We start from the raw sequence: 13,096 nt of genomic DNA on the forward strand, positions 1-13,096 counted from the left end.
GGATATAGCGGGGACACAATGTAACATATGAGGATATAGCGGGGACACAATGTAACATATGAGGATATAGCGGGGACACAATGTAACATATGAGGAGATAGCGGGACACAATATAACATATGAGGATATAGCGGGGACACAATGTAACATATGAGGATATAGCGGGACACAATATAACATATGAGGATATAGCGGGGACACAATATAACATATGAGGATATAGCGGGGACACAATGTAACATATGAGGATATAGCGGGACACAATGTAACATATGAGGATATAGCGGGACACAATGTAACATATGAGGATATAGCGGGGACACAATGTAACATATGAGGATATAGCGGGGACACAATGTAACATATGAGGATATAGCGGGGACACATTGTAACATATGAGGATATAGCGGGGACACAATGTAACATATGAGGATATAGCGGGGACACAATGTAACATATGAGGATATAGCGGGGACACAATGTAACATATGTTTGCGCGCCCTCTGGATACTTCGCTCTTCTGACACCATTAAGAAATTTATAATTTGCAAACGACCTCTACAAGATGATCTCCAGCGCCAGAGACGGGCACAGCCAGGCGACGGTAATTTCCATCATTTCTGCACCATTCACTAGTGAAAGAGAAGCGTCTCTCCTGAGGATTCGTATCAGAGCTCCAGTCCCCATCCATCATCTTCAGAGGCCGATCACAATGCAGGCGGCAACAATATAGCGGTATCCGCAGGAATCCAGCCACCAGCGGAAGCATCGAGGTATCAAGGTGCGCCATCTGTCACCTGACGTCACCCCCATCACCGGAACATGGATCACATAATCCTCATGTAGCTACATTATTATTGTATTATTTTATCCGAAAGTCATTGTCATGCTCTCAGTATCTAAGCCTGGCATGTGGGATACTCCATCAAAAAAATATGTATCACATACTCCCCATGTGAGTACATTATTACTGGACTTATCTATCCCAACAATAATAATCATTGTCCTGTTCACAGGATCTAAGCCTGGCATGTGGGATACTCCATCAAAAAAATATGTATCACATACTCCCCATGTGGGTACATTATTACTGGACTTCTCTATCCCAACAATAATAATCATTGTCCTGTTCACAGGATCTAAGCCTGGCATGTGGGATACTCCATCAAAAAATATGTATCACATAATCCCCATGTAGCTACGTTATTATTGGATTTCTCATCTGATCTTGAAATAATTAACCTGCTAACAGTATCTAAGCCTGGCATAAGGGATACTCTATCACAGGACTACAACCCAATCATAGAAAGAGTTTGTGTGTATCTAAGTGTATCTATGTGAGATACTGTCTGTACAGCTGCTGTGTATCGAATCCTATAATGCACGATACCGTCTACTGTATCTAAGCCTTTTATGTGTGATGCTGTCTGTACAGCTGTTGTATCTAATCCTATAATGTGAGATACTCTCTGCTGAGGAATTAGAATGTACCTGTTCTCTATGTTGCCTCATATTTGGCCCCTGAGAGATGTAGCTCAGGATTGCATAGTGATTCATTAAAAGACAAGAGTTTTCCAACCAGTGCGGCTCCAGCTGTTGCAAATCTACAACTCCCAGCATGCCCGGGCAGCCTCTAGTGATTCTCTAGAAGACACAACTGTAGCATAGTGTTCTCTAACCAATGCAGTTCCAGGTGTTGCAAAACTACAACTCCCAGCATGCTCGGGAAGCCTCTAGAGATTTTTTAGAAGACACAACTGTAGCCCAGTTTTCCCTAACTAGTGCAGTTCCAGCTGTTGCAAAACTACAACTTCCAGCATGCCCGTGTAGCCTCTAGTGCAGTGGTCTTCAAACCTGCGGACCTCCAGATGTTGCAAAACTACAATTCCCAGCATGCCCGAACAGCCATTGGCTGTCCGGGCATGCTGGGAGTTGTAGTTTTGCAACATCTGGAGGTCCGCAGGTTGGAGACCACTCCTCTAGTGATTCTTTAGAAGACACAACTGTAGCCCAGTGTTCCCCAACCTGCGACTTTCCAGCTGTTGCAAAACTACAATTCCCAGCATGCCCAGGCAGCCCCTGATGATTTTCTAGAAGACACAACTGTAGAGCAGTGTTTCCCAACCAGTGCAGCTCCAGCTGTTGCAAATCTACAACTCCCAGCATGCAAGGTCATTTTCTAGTGATTCTCTAGAAGACACAACTGCAGGGCAATGTTTACCAACCAGTGCGGCTTCAACTGTTGCTAAACTACAACTCCCAGCATGCCCAGGCAGCCTCTAGTGATTCTCTAGAAGACACAACTGTAGGACAGTGTTTCCCAACCAGTGCAGCTTCAGCTGTTGCAAACCTACAACTCCCAGCATTCCCGGGCAGCCTTTGGCTGCCCGGGCATGCTAGAAGCTGTAGTTTTGCAAAAACTGGAGGCACACGAGTTGGGAAACACGGCGCTACAGTTTTGTCTTCTAGAGAATCACTAGAGGCTGCCTGGGCATGCTATTTAAACCAGATTAAACCAGACTTGTCAACTGTTGCAAAACTACAACTCCCATCATGCCCTGACACCCGAAGGCTAATTTGCTCCTGATAGATGAAGACGTTACAAGACGGTGCACTCTTATTATGGATGAGCCGGCGAGGAAATAACACCCCAATATCTGTACTATGGAACTTATCAATTCCTGGTGCGGCAGAGGCTGGAGCGAGCGGCGGAGTAAACATCAGCCAGACGGCAGCCTTGAATCCACGCCGGCGCTCGCTGCGCTGGGAAACAATGAGTTTAAGAGACGGATGATAAAGGAGTTGCCATTATAAAGCAGCAGCAGTCACTACATAAGAGCCCCGGAGATGAATGGTCGTCGGACACAGATCACCAGGAATTGCTGCGGGTGACCTCCTTACACTGTCAATTATCAGCCTTTATATTGCATTACCCCGCCGGTTATTACTGCGGCCTCCGGCACAGTATAAAAGCCAAATCCACAACTACCGTGAGCGTACAGACAACCACGGCCCCGCCATAAATCAGTACTGGGATCTTATATCTGTCCCAATCTCAGGATATATCCAGACCCCCTTTAAAGACAGGATCCTACTCTGTTAGACCCCAATGATCAGCAATACCCAAAAAAGGGTATAAATAGTAAAGTGTAGGGGTAATGAGGGTAGCAAAGAATATAGAAGCACACCTTAAAAGGGGTACTCCGCCCCTAGACATCTTACCCCATGTCCAAAGGATAGGGAATAAGATGTCTGATTGCATCAGTGTTCATTTAGAGGATCGGATGCAGCGCCAGACGTTCGTGACGTCATGGCCATGTCCCATAGACTTGCATTGAGGGGACATGGCCGTGACGTCACGAGCGGGGCAAGACCGTGATGTCACAACTTCCTCCCCGCATCACCAGTCATCTGGCATGGAGCGAACTTCGCTTTGTGCACTGGATGTCTCGGGTGCTACAGCTGAGATCGCGAGGGTCCTGATCAGACATCTTATCCCCTATACTTTGGATAGGGGAAAAGATGTCTAGGGGCAGAGTACCCCTTTAAATCGTAGCTCTCTTTTCAGATTGTGCTGTCCTGTGTGTACTTGAAAAGCAGCACTATTTATGGCCATAATATACCTTGTATACAGCATTTTTCACCAGTTTTCTCCTCTGAAGGCTTGTTCTCTAATCTACAGTTGTCTCTGGGGTACAGAGTGTAGACTATCTGCTATGATATCTCCACAAATAGAAGAGGGGATTCTGATCTCATATATCTCTATGGCACACCCTCAGCAGCAGCAGCAAGGAAAACAGAATAGAGCGGTACGGAGAAGTATGAGCTGTAAATCCACCACCTGGGTAGATATAACACTTACTAGAGATTACAGCAACTTCTCAGTGCCTCTCTAAAATTTCTGCCTCCTCTCCCCTCCGTTCTAAAAAAACCCAAAAAGTCTATGTGTAGCATGGAGGACAATATAGAGCGGTACTAAGCAGTGTAAGCGGTGAATCCAGCAATGGGGGCATTTATGACATGCATTAGAGTTTTAGCAGAAACTTTGTGTATGTCTATGTGCCTCTGTTTCACTCTACAGCTCCCTCCTCCCATCTCTATAGACTTCTATGTGTAGCGTGGTGGGCATTATAGAGCAGTATTTAGCAGTGTAAGCTGAGAACACAGAGCTGAGAGGATATGTGACATTCATTAGAGCTTTCTGCAGCATCTTTGTCTAATTTTCTCTGCCTCTGTTTTACTCTACAGCTCCCTCCTCCCCTTTCTATAGACTTTTATATGCAGCATGGAGGACATTATAGAGCAGTACTGAGCAGTGTTAGCTGTAAATGCAGACATAGGGAATACATAACACTCACTATAGATTTTATCAGAATCTCTGAGTGTCACTCTGTCTACAACTTCATCCCTCTCTATAGACTTCTACAGGCAGCATAGATGATATTATAGAATGGTAATAAGCAGTGTAAACTGTCTATCCAGCCTGGGGGCTGAGATATAACACTTATTTCTATGGCTACATTACTACTTTGTACTGGTGACAATATTAGGTACCAACCAGTAATGGGCGTCATTGCAGAGCACCCATAGGAGTCGCCCCAGTTTACATGAAGCCTGAAAGATTAAAACTGTGCTGCAGTGCAAGGCATGGTGGACAGACAGAAAAACACATTACAGGCAATAATATAATTATGATTGTTCTTTGGATTGTTATATAAACCGTATAATTGCATTTAAACCCCTTCTTCCTAGTCTTGTGTAATCTCCATTTCTGTATCTCTCCAGCTGTGGGGGCGACTAATACTTCATATGAGTCCCTGACTAGTCCCTGTCATCTCTTAGATATTACAGGATAGGGAACATGTAGTAATGTAATCTGCTATTACCAGCAAAGTCACCACGAATCCCCGGCTGCAGCGAATCCTTCCAGCAGTGGCGAAGGGAAATCTATTTCTCCCTGCCAGGGTTGCCAGGCAACAGACAAGCTTCTCCTAACAACTGGAGTTTATAGTCAGGAGAGAGGACGGAGTCATTGCTGTCCCTGCATCACCTGAGACACTACTATAGATACATCCCATCTCTCACCGTCACTGCCAAACCATATGGCCATTGTTCTGATCCAGATCCTGGAAGAAATCCTAATATAATGCACATAAGGAGCGGCTGAGACCCCGATACAGAAGTATTAAGGCATTTCTTAAAGGGCCAGCGCATATCATGATGAGTAATTACTCAATATTCATTGATGGATTAATAAAGTTTTCTTATATTCTACAGGGAAAGATTAAATATGGGATAAGCCATCCAGAATACTGATCCCCCCCATAAAGACAATAGATGGATCAGACACCTACAGGTCATCAGAGATCCCTATAATTGACTGGGATAGTGACCGAGCTTCATCTCTGTGATGTATTAATCAATAACCCGACTAATGCCCAGGAGGACACGGCACGAGCGGCCACAAACCGGGGGGGACACCAGAGGTCAAGAGTCATAGACAGGATGAAAAATAGAGACAAGGAAAGAATCAATTAGACTGCAACACTAGAGATCAGCGGTGACATCACTGAGAATACAGCCTATCCATCACTAGAGATCAGCGGTGACATCACTGAGAATACAGCCTATCCATCACTAGAGATCAGCGGTGACATCACTGAGAATACAGCCTATCCATCACTAGAGATCAGCGGTGACATCACTGAGAATACAGCCTATCCATTCACTAGAGATCAGCGGTGACATCACTGAGAATACAGCCTATCCATCACTAGAGATCAGCGGTGACATCACTGAGAATACAGACTATCCATCACTAGAGATCAGCGGTGATATCACTGAGAATACAGCCTATCCATCACTAGAGATCAGCGGTGACATCACTGGGAATACAGCCTATCCATCACTAGAGATCAGCGGTGACATCACTGAGAATACAGCCTATCCATCACTAGAGATCAGCGGTGACATCACTGAGAATACAGCCTATCCATCACTAGAGATCAGCAGTGACATCACTGAGAATACAGCCTATCCATCACTAGAGATCAGCGGTGACATCACTGAGAATACAGCCTATCCATCACTAGAGATCAGCGGTGACATCACTGAGAATACAGCCTATCCATCACTAGAGATCAGCGGTGACATCACTGAGAATACAGCCTATCCATTCACTAGAGATCAGCGGTGACATCACTGAGAATACAGCCTATCCATCACTAGAGATCAGCGGTGACATCACTGAGAATACAGCCTATCCATCACTAGAGATCAGCGGTGATATCACTGAGAATACAGCCTATCCATCACTAGAGATCAGCGGTGACATCACTGAGAATACATCCTATCCATCACTAGAGATCAGCGGTGACATCACTGAGAATACAGCCTATCCATCACTAGAGATCAGCGGTGACATCACTGAGAATACAGCCTATCCATTCACTAGAGATCAGCGGTGACATCACTGAGAATACATTCTATCCATCACTAGAGATCAGCGGTGACATCACTGAGAATACAGCCTATCCATCACTAGAGATCAGCGGTGACATCACTGAGAATACAGCCTATCCATCACTAGAGATCAGCGGTGACATCACTGAGAATACAGCCTATCCATCACTAGAGATCAGCGGTGACATCACTGAGAATACAGCCTATCCATCACTAGAGATCAGCAGTGACATCACTGAGAATACAGCCTATCCATCACTAGAGATCAGCAGTGACATCACTGAGAATACATCCTATCCATCACTAGAGATCAGCGGTGACATCACTGAGAATACAGCCTATACATCACTAGAGATCAGCGGTGACATCACTGAGAATACAGCCTATCCATCACTAGAGATCAGCAGTGACATCACTGAGAATACAGCCTATCCATCACTAGAGATCAGCGGTGACATCACTGAGAATACAGCCTATCCATCCCTAGAGATCAGCGGTGACATCACTGAGAATACATCCTATCCATCACTAGAGATCAGCGGTGACATCACTGAGAATACAGCCTATCCATCACTAGAGATCAGCAGACCAGGTGTTCTGGCAGCCATGGGGTTAAGCGTCATGGTGACACAATAGAGCTGTGTAACTATTTTCTTTGTCACTCTACACAATTGGCGCTGAATGCGCTTAATCAGCTCTGCTATTAATTCCCGGTGCCAGCGCTGCAGAACATAGAAGGGATGGACGGACCCTCCATCTCTCCTGCTCCACCGTCTCATACAGGGTTAATAGGCCCCAAACATGTCCATTATATTGTACTACTATATTGTGCTGTAAATACCTCCGCCCTCGCTGCCGCCATGTTACCATTATCTGCTGTACAGATCAGGGAATAAGAACTTTGGTCAGACAGGACAGCGATGACAACGCGGCGTCCACCGGGATAAAGTAATAAGGAAACACTCCGATGCTCCCAGGTCTATACGGGGCGTGAAACATGCACAAAGTACTGAGATAAACAGAGCCTCAGTATCTAAGCTTACGTGTGATATCATCTACTGAGCCAGTGTATCTAAGCCTACATGTGATATCATCTACTGAGCCAGTGTATCTAAGCTTACATGTGATATCATCTATTGAGCCTCAGTATCTAAGCTTACATGTGATATCATCTACTGAGCCAGTGTATCTAAGCTTACATGTGATATCATCTACTGAGCCAGTGTATCTAAGCTTACATGTGATATCATCTACTGAGCCTCAGTATCTAAGCTTACATGTGATATCATCTATTGAGCCAGTGTATCTAAGCTTACATGTGATATCATCTACTGAGCCAGTGTAGCTAAGCTTACGTGTGATATCATCTACTGAGCCAGTGTAGCTAAGCTTACGTGTGATATCATCTATTGAGCCTCAGTATCTAAGCTTACATGTGATATCATCTACTGAGCCAGTGTATCTAAGCTTACATGTGATATCATCTACTGAGCCAGTGTAGCTAAGCTTACGTGTGATATCATCTACTGAGCCAGTGTAGCTAAGCTTACGTGTGATATCATCTATTGAGCCAATGTATCTAAGCTTACGTGTGATATCATCTATTGAGCCAATGTATCTAAGCTTACATGTGATATCATCTATTAAGCCTCAGTATCTAAGCTTACATGTGATATCATCTATTGAGCCTCAGTATCTAAGCTTACGTGTGATATCATCTATTGAGCCTCAGTATCTAAGCTTACATGTGATATCATCTATTAAGCCTCAGTATCTAAGCTTACGTGTGATATCATCTATTGAGCCTCAGTATCTAAGCTTACATGTGATATCATCTACTGAGCCAGTGTAGCTAAGCTTATGTGTGATATCATCTATTGAGCCAATGTATCTAAGCTTACATGTGATATCATCTATTAAGCCTCAGTATCTAAGCTTACATGTGATATCATCTATTGAGCCTCAGTATCTAAGCTTACGTGTGATATCATCTATTGAGCCTCAGTATCTAAGCTTACATGTGATATCACCTATTAAGCCTCAGTATCTAAGCTTACATATGATATCATCTATTGAGCCAATGTATCTAAGCTTACGTGTGATATCATCTATTGAGCCAATGTATCTAAGCTTACATGTGATATCACCTATTGAGCCTCAGTATCTAAGCTTACATGTGATATCATCTATTGAGCCTCAGTATCTAAGCTTACGTGTGATATCATCTACTGAGCCAATGTATCTAAGCTTACGTGTGATATCATCTATTGAGCCAATGTATCTAAGCTTACGTGTGATATCATCTATTGAGCCAATGTATCTAAGCTTACGTGTGATATCATCTATTGAGCCAATGTATCTAAGCTTATTGTGTATGCCTTGTGCTTACCAGTTTTGGTTGATGTGGCAGGGATAGGGTTTTCCAGCCATACTGATTCTATTTCACATCAGAAATAATTTCCCATGAATCCTCTGCAGGGAGAGGGTGTGGCGCCTGATCACTGCATCTGGTCATCCAACTAGGCTGCCGGTCCCGGAGGTCACCCAGATGAAGTCTGTTGGGGTCGGTTCACATCGTGTGTTGTATTTTTTTATTCAGAGAACATTTATTTAGAGAGAAATTATAACAAAGAAAAAGTTATTTGACCTATAATTAAAACTGAGCTGTTTAATGTGTATTTCAACTCTTTAGGCCGAGTTCAGACGTCGCATTTACTGCATCGTTCACATATTTTTACTGCATCGTTCACATATTTTTACTGCAGTGACAGTTTGTTTTTTATTGTTATCTGAACAATTGTGGTAAAATGATACGACTTTTGCAGTGGTTTTGGGAAAATCAGAAAGCAGCAAAAAAACAAACCTGCAAAATGTCAACACAACCTCAGAGGGGTATATACAAAATCTATATATATCCTGTTCCCATAGAGATAGCAGCAGTATACAGGTAGAACTGGAGGGGGGTGTATAACTACTATATATACTGATCCCATAGAGATCGCAGCAGTATACAGATAGAGCTGGAGGGGAGGTGTATAACAACTATATAATCTGTTCCCATAGAGATAGCAGCAGTATACAGATAGAGCTGGAGGGGAGGTGTATAACTACTATATATACTGATCCCATAGAGATAGCAGCAGTATACAGATAAAGCTAGAGGGGAGGTGTATAACTGCTATATATACTGATCTCATAGAGAAAGCAGCAGCAGTATACAGATAGAGCTGGAGGGGAGAGGTCTGGGAGCTAGCATGAGTGACCTAGGAAGTCAGCTGACCCAGGACTGACCACCTTAACAGTAAACACTGTGATTTCCTTTGGCTCAGACTGGTGAGCACGTGACCCAGTTTCAGTAATGAAACACATGGATGCAGCTGTGCTGTATAGTAAGAGATGATGCTGCAGTACTGATGAAGGTGAATGTGCAGGATATGCACAAAAGAAAACTAAACCCTGGAGTGCTCCTTTAATTCTCAGCTCTGCTATACGGCGCAGTGTGAGCATTTTTGAGAGCGGCCTCGGCCCTGGTGTCGGTGTGAAGGATTTTGGCGCAGGTTGGGGCTTGTTTCTTGACTCTCGGATTCCTGCTCAGAGATTTGTCTTTTTTTTTCCTTCCCGCAACCTTTATATAACTGTGGAGGGTTTGCTACAATGTATCAGTGCAGATAAAAGTCCAGACGTTTGAGTCTGTTTCCGGTCAGAGGCGCGAGGATCACCGCGCTCTCCCCTCACCGGCAGGGACAATTTCCGCTTTATAAAAATCTCTTTGGGGGGGAAACCTTGAAAGGAAATCCTTATGAAGAAAGGAATAAAGAGAACCAGGAATAAGACCACTACAACCCTCATCATCCTCACTGACTCAATGGATGAATATAGTGAGCAGACTACAACTCCCACTATATTCTAGATAGAATAACATTTATGGATCCAAAACACAGACTACAACTCCAGCCATCCTCAATGATTCCACTACTTCTTGTATGAACACAGCATAAAGACTACAACTCCCACTATCCCACCTGACTCCATCAGAGAATGAACATTCACCACCTTCACCAACTACAATTATGTGTAAATTACAACTCCCACCAGTTATTATTTCCCTTAATACAGTGTTTAGAAAGCAGTGTGCCTCCAGCTGTTGCAAAACTACAACGCCCACCATTCCCGGACCGTGGTATGCTGGTCGTTGTAGTTTTGGAACAGCTGTAGCGGCATTGGTTGGAAAACACTGCGCTACAGTTGTGTCTTCTATAGAATCAATAGAGGCTGTCCGGGCATGGTAGGAGTTATAGTTTTGAAACAGCTGGAGACACACTGTTGGAAAACACTGTGCTACAGTTGTGTCTTCTAGAAAATCACTAGAGGCTGCCCGGGCATGCTGGGAGTTGTAGTTTTGGACCAGCTGGACCAGCACTGGTTGGAAAAACAATGCTACAGTTGTGTCTTCTAGGGAATTACTAGAGGCTGTACGAGCTTGCTGTAAATTCATAAATATCTAGAAAACACTACAACTTCCAACATTCATGTATCAATGTGGAGCACAGACAACAACCCCCAACAGACACATAGGCCAAAGGTGACCAGGCCAAAGGCTCAGCACAGCAGAAGACAATAGGGGGCAGCATAGATAAGGGCGATCTGCTTACTGGAGGGGACTCGAGCAGCACATCACTTCTTCACTTCTTATCGATGCACTTTTCATTTTTGTAAGATGACGACAATATCAGGAATTATGGGTTCAGTCAAGGTCAAATCCCAGATACCACAAGAACAATAACAATCATAAAGGAACGTGAGAGGTCATCACCGAATGTTATGTCTAATGATCACCGGGGAGACAGGAGGGAAACAGTGACCTCACCAGCAGAATAGTGAGTACAGCTCTGGAGTATAATACAGGATATAACTCAGGATCAGTACAGGATAAGTAATGTAATGTATGTATACAGTGATCTCACCAGCAGAATAGTGAGTACAGCTCTGGAGTACAACACAGGATATAACTCAGGATCAGTACAGGATAAGTAATGTAATGTATGTACACAGTGACCTCACCAGCAGAATAGTGAGTACAGCTCTGGAGTATAATACAGGATATAACTCAGGATCAGTACAGGATAAGTAATGTAATGTATGTACACAGTGATCTCACCAGCAGAATAGTGAGTGCAGCTGTGGAGTATAATACAGGATATAACTCAGGATCAGTACAGGATAAGTAATGTAATGTATGTACACAGTGACCTCACCAGCAGAAAAGTGAGTACAGCTCTGGAGTATAATACAGGATATAACTCAGGATCAGTACAGGATAAGTAATGTAATGTATGTACACAGTGACCTCACCAGCAGAATAGTGAGTACAGCTCTGGAGTATAATACAGGATATAACTCAGGATCAGTACAGGATAAGTAATGTAATGTATGTACACAGTGACCCCACCAGCAGAATAGTGAGTACAGCTCTGGGGTATAATACAGGATATAACTCAGGATCAGTACAGGATAAGTAATGTAATGTATGTATACAGTGACCTCACCAGCAGAATAGTGAGTGCAGCTCTGGAGTATAATACAGGATATAACATCTCATATTTATCTACCTCATATCTATCATATATATATATATATATATATATATATATATATATATATATATATATATATATATATAAATAACAAAATGTAGAGCAGCGCTCCCAAGTCAGCAAAGCAGTAGATTGGTGCAGGAAGTCTCAGGGATCCCGGTCCTGGATCCAATGGCTGTATATACAATGAAGGCGACTGCAGAACACCAATTCAAAGTGCAAAAAAGTGATTTATTCCAGAAAATACAGGCGACGTGTCTGTGGCCTCACACTCTTTGAAAATGGCCACAGAAACGTCGCCTTCATTGTATATATATATATATATATATCGCATGTAGTCCCCTATTGTGGGCGGCTGTAATATCCCGGCACATGACTGTGTTATATACTGTTTGCCCCCCGGAGTGACAGCCAGCGCTCCGGTCCAGGAAGAGTTAAAGAGCGTTAGACGCAGGCAGCTCCTTGTTTCCATGACGACAAGTCCCCACTTCTCAGGTTTAGAAGCAGCCACTTCCTGTGTCTAAATTTTGCAGCCAATGAGGAAATTGTTTACAGACAGCGGAGCCCCCAGGGCCGCCTCATAACCATTGTATCCGATGTCACTGGAATGTATCACTGCTGAGACACTGTATCTAAACCTCTCATGTGTGACACTTTCTGCTGAGCTGTGTATCTAATCCTATCATATGTGATACTGTCTGCTGAGCTGTGTATCTAAACCTCTCATGTGTGATACTGTCTGCTGAGCTGTGTATCTAAACCTCTCATGTGTGATACTGTCTGCTGAGCTGTGTATCTAATCCTATCATGTGATACTGTCTGCTGAGCTGTGTATCTAATCCCATCATGTGTGATACTGTCTGCTGAGCTGAGTATCTAATCCCATCATGTGTGATACTGTCTGCTGAGCTGTGTATCTAAACCTCTCATGTGCGATACTGTCTGCTGAGCTATTTATCTAATCCTATCATATGTGATACTGTCTGCTGAGCTGTGTATCTAATCCTATCATGTGATACTGTCTGCTGAGCTGTGTATCT

The 13,096-nt window shown here is 43.6% G+C and overlaps 1 protein-coding gene across 5 annotated transcripts in view; it reads right to left on the bottom strand.

Moving 5' to 3' along the window:
- Positions 1 to 13,096, bottom strand: part of FOXN3 (forkhead box N3) — a 177,361-nt gene that overhangs the window by 132,190 nt on the left and 32,075 nt on the right. The window contains exon 1 of one of the 5 annotated variants that reach the window (XM_056546144.1): positions 557 to 729. The exons of the other annotated variants lie outside the window; for them this stretch is intronic. The gene's annotated coding sequence lies outside the window, so the exon portion shown is untranslated. Of the gene's footprint in view, positions 1 to 556; positions 730 to 13,096 lie in introns of those variants that run through there. 5 annotated transcript variants of the gene reach the window in all.

Source organism: Hyla sarda, chromosome 11, assembly GCF_029499605.1.
Source record: "Hyla sarda isolate aHylSar1 chromosome 11, aHylSar1.hap1, whole genome shotgun sequence".
In the NCBI taxonomy this organism is placed as follows: Eukaryota; Metazoa; Chordata; class Amphibia; order Anura; family Hylidae; genus Hyla; species Hyla sarda.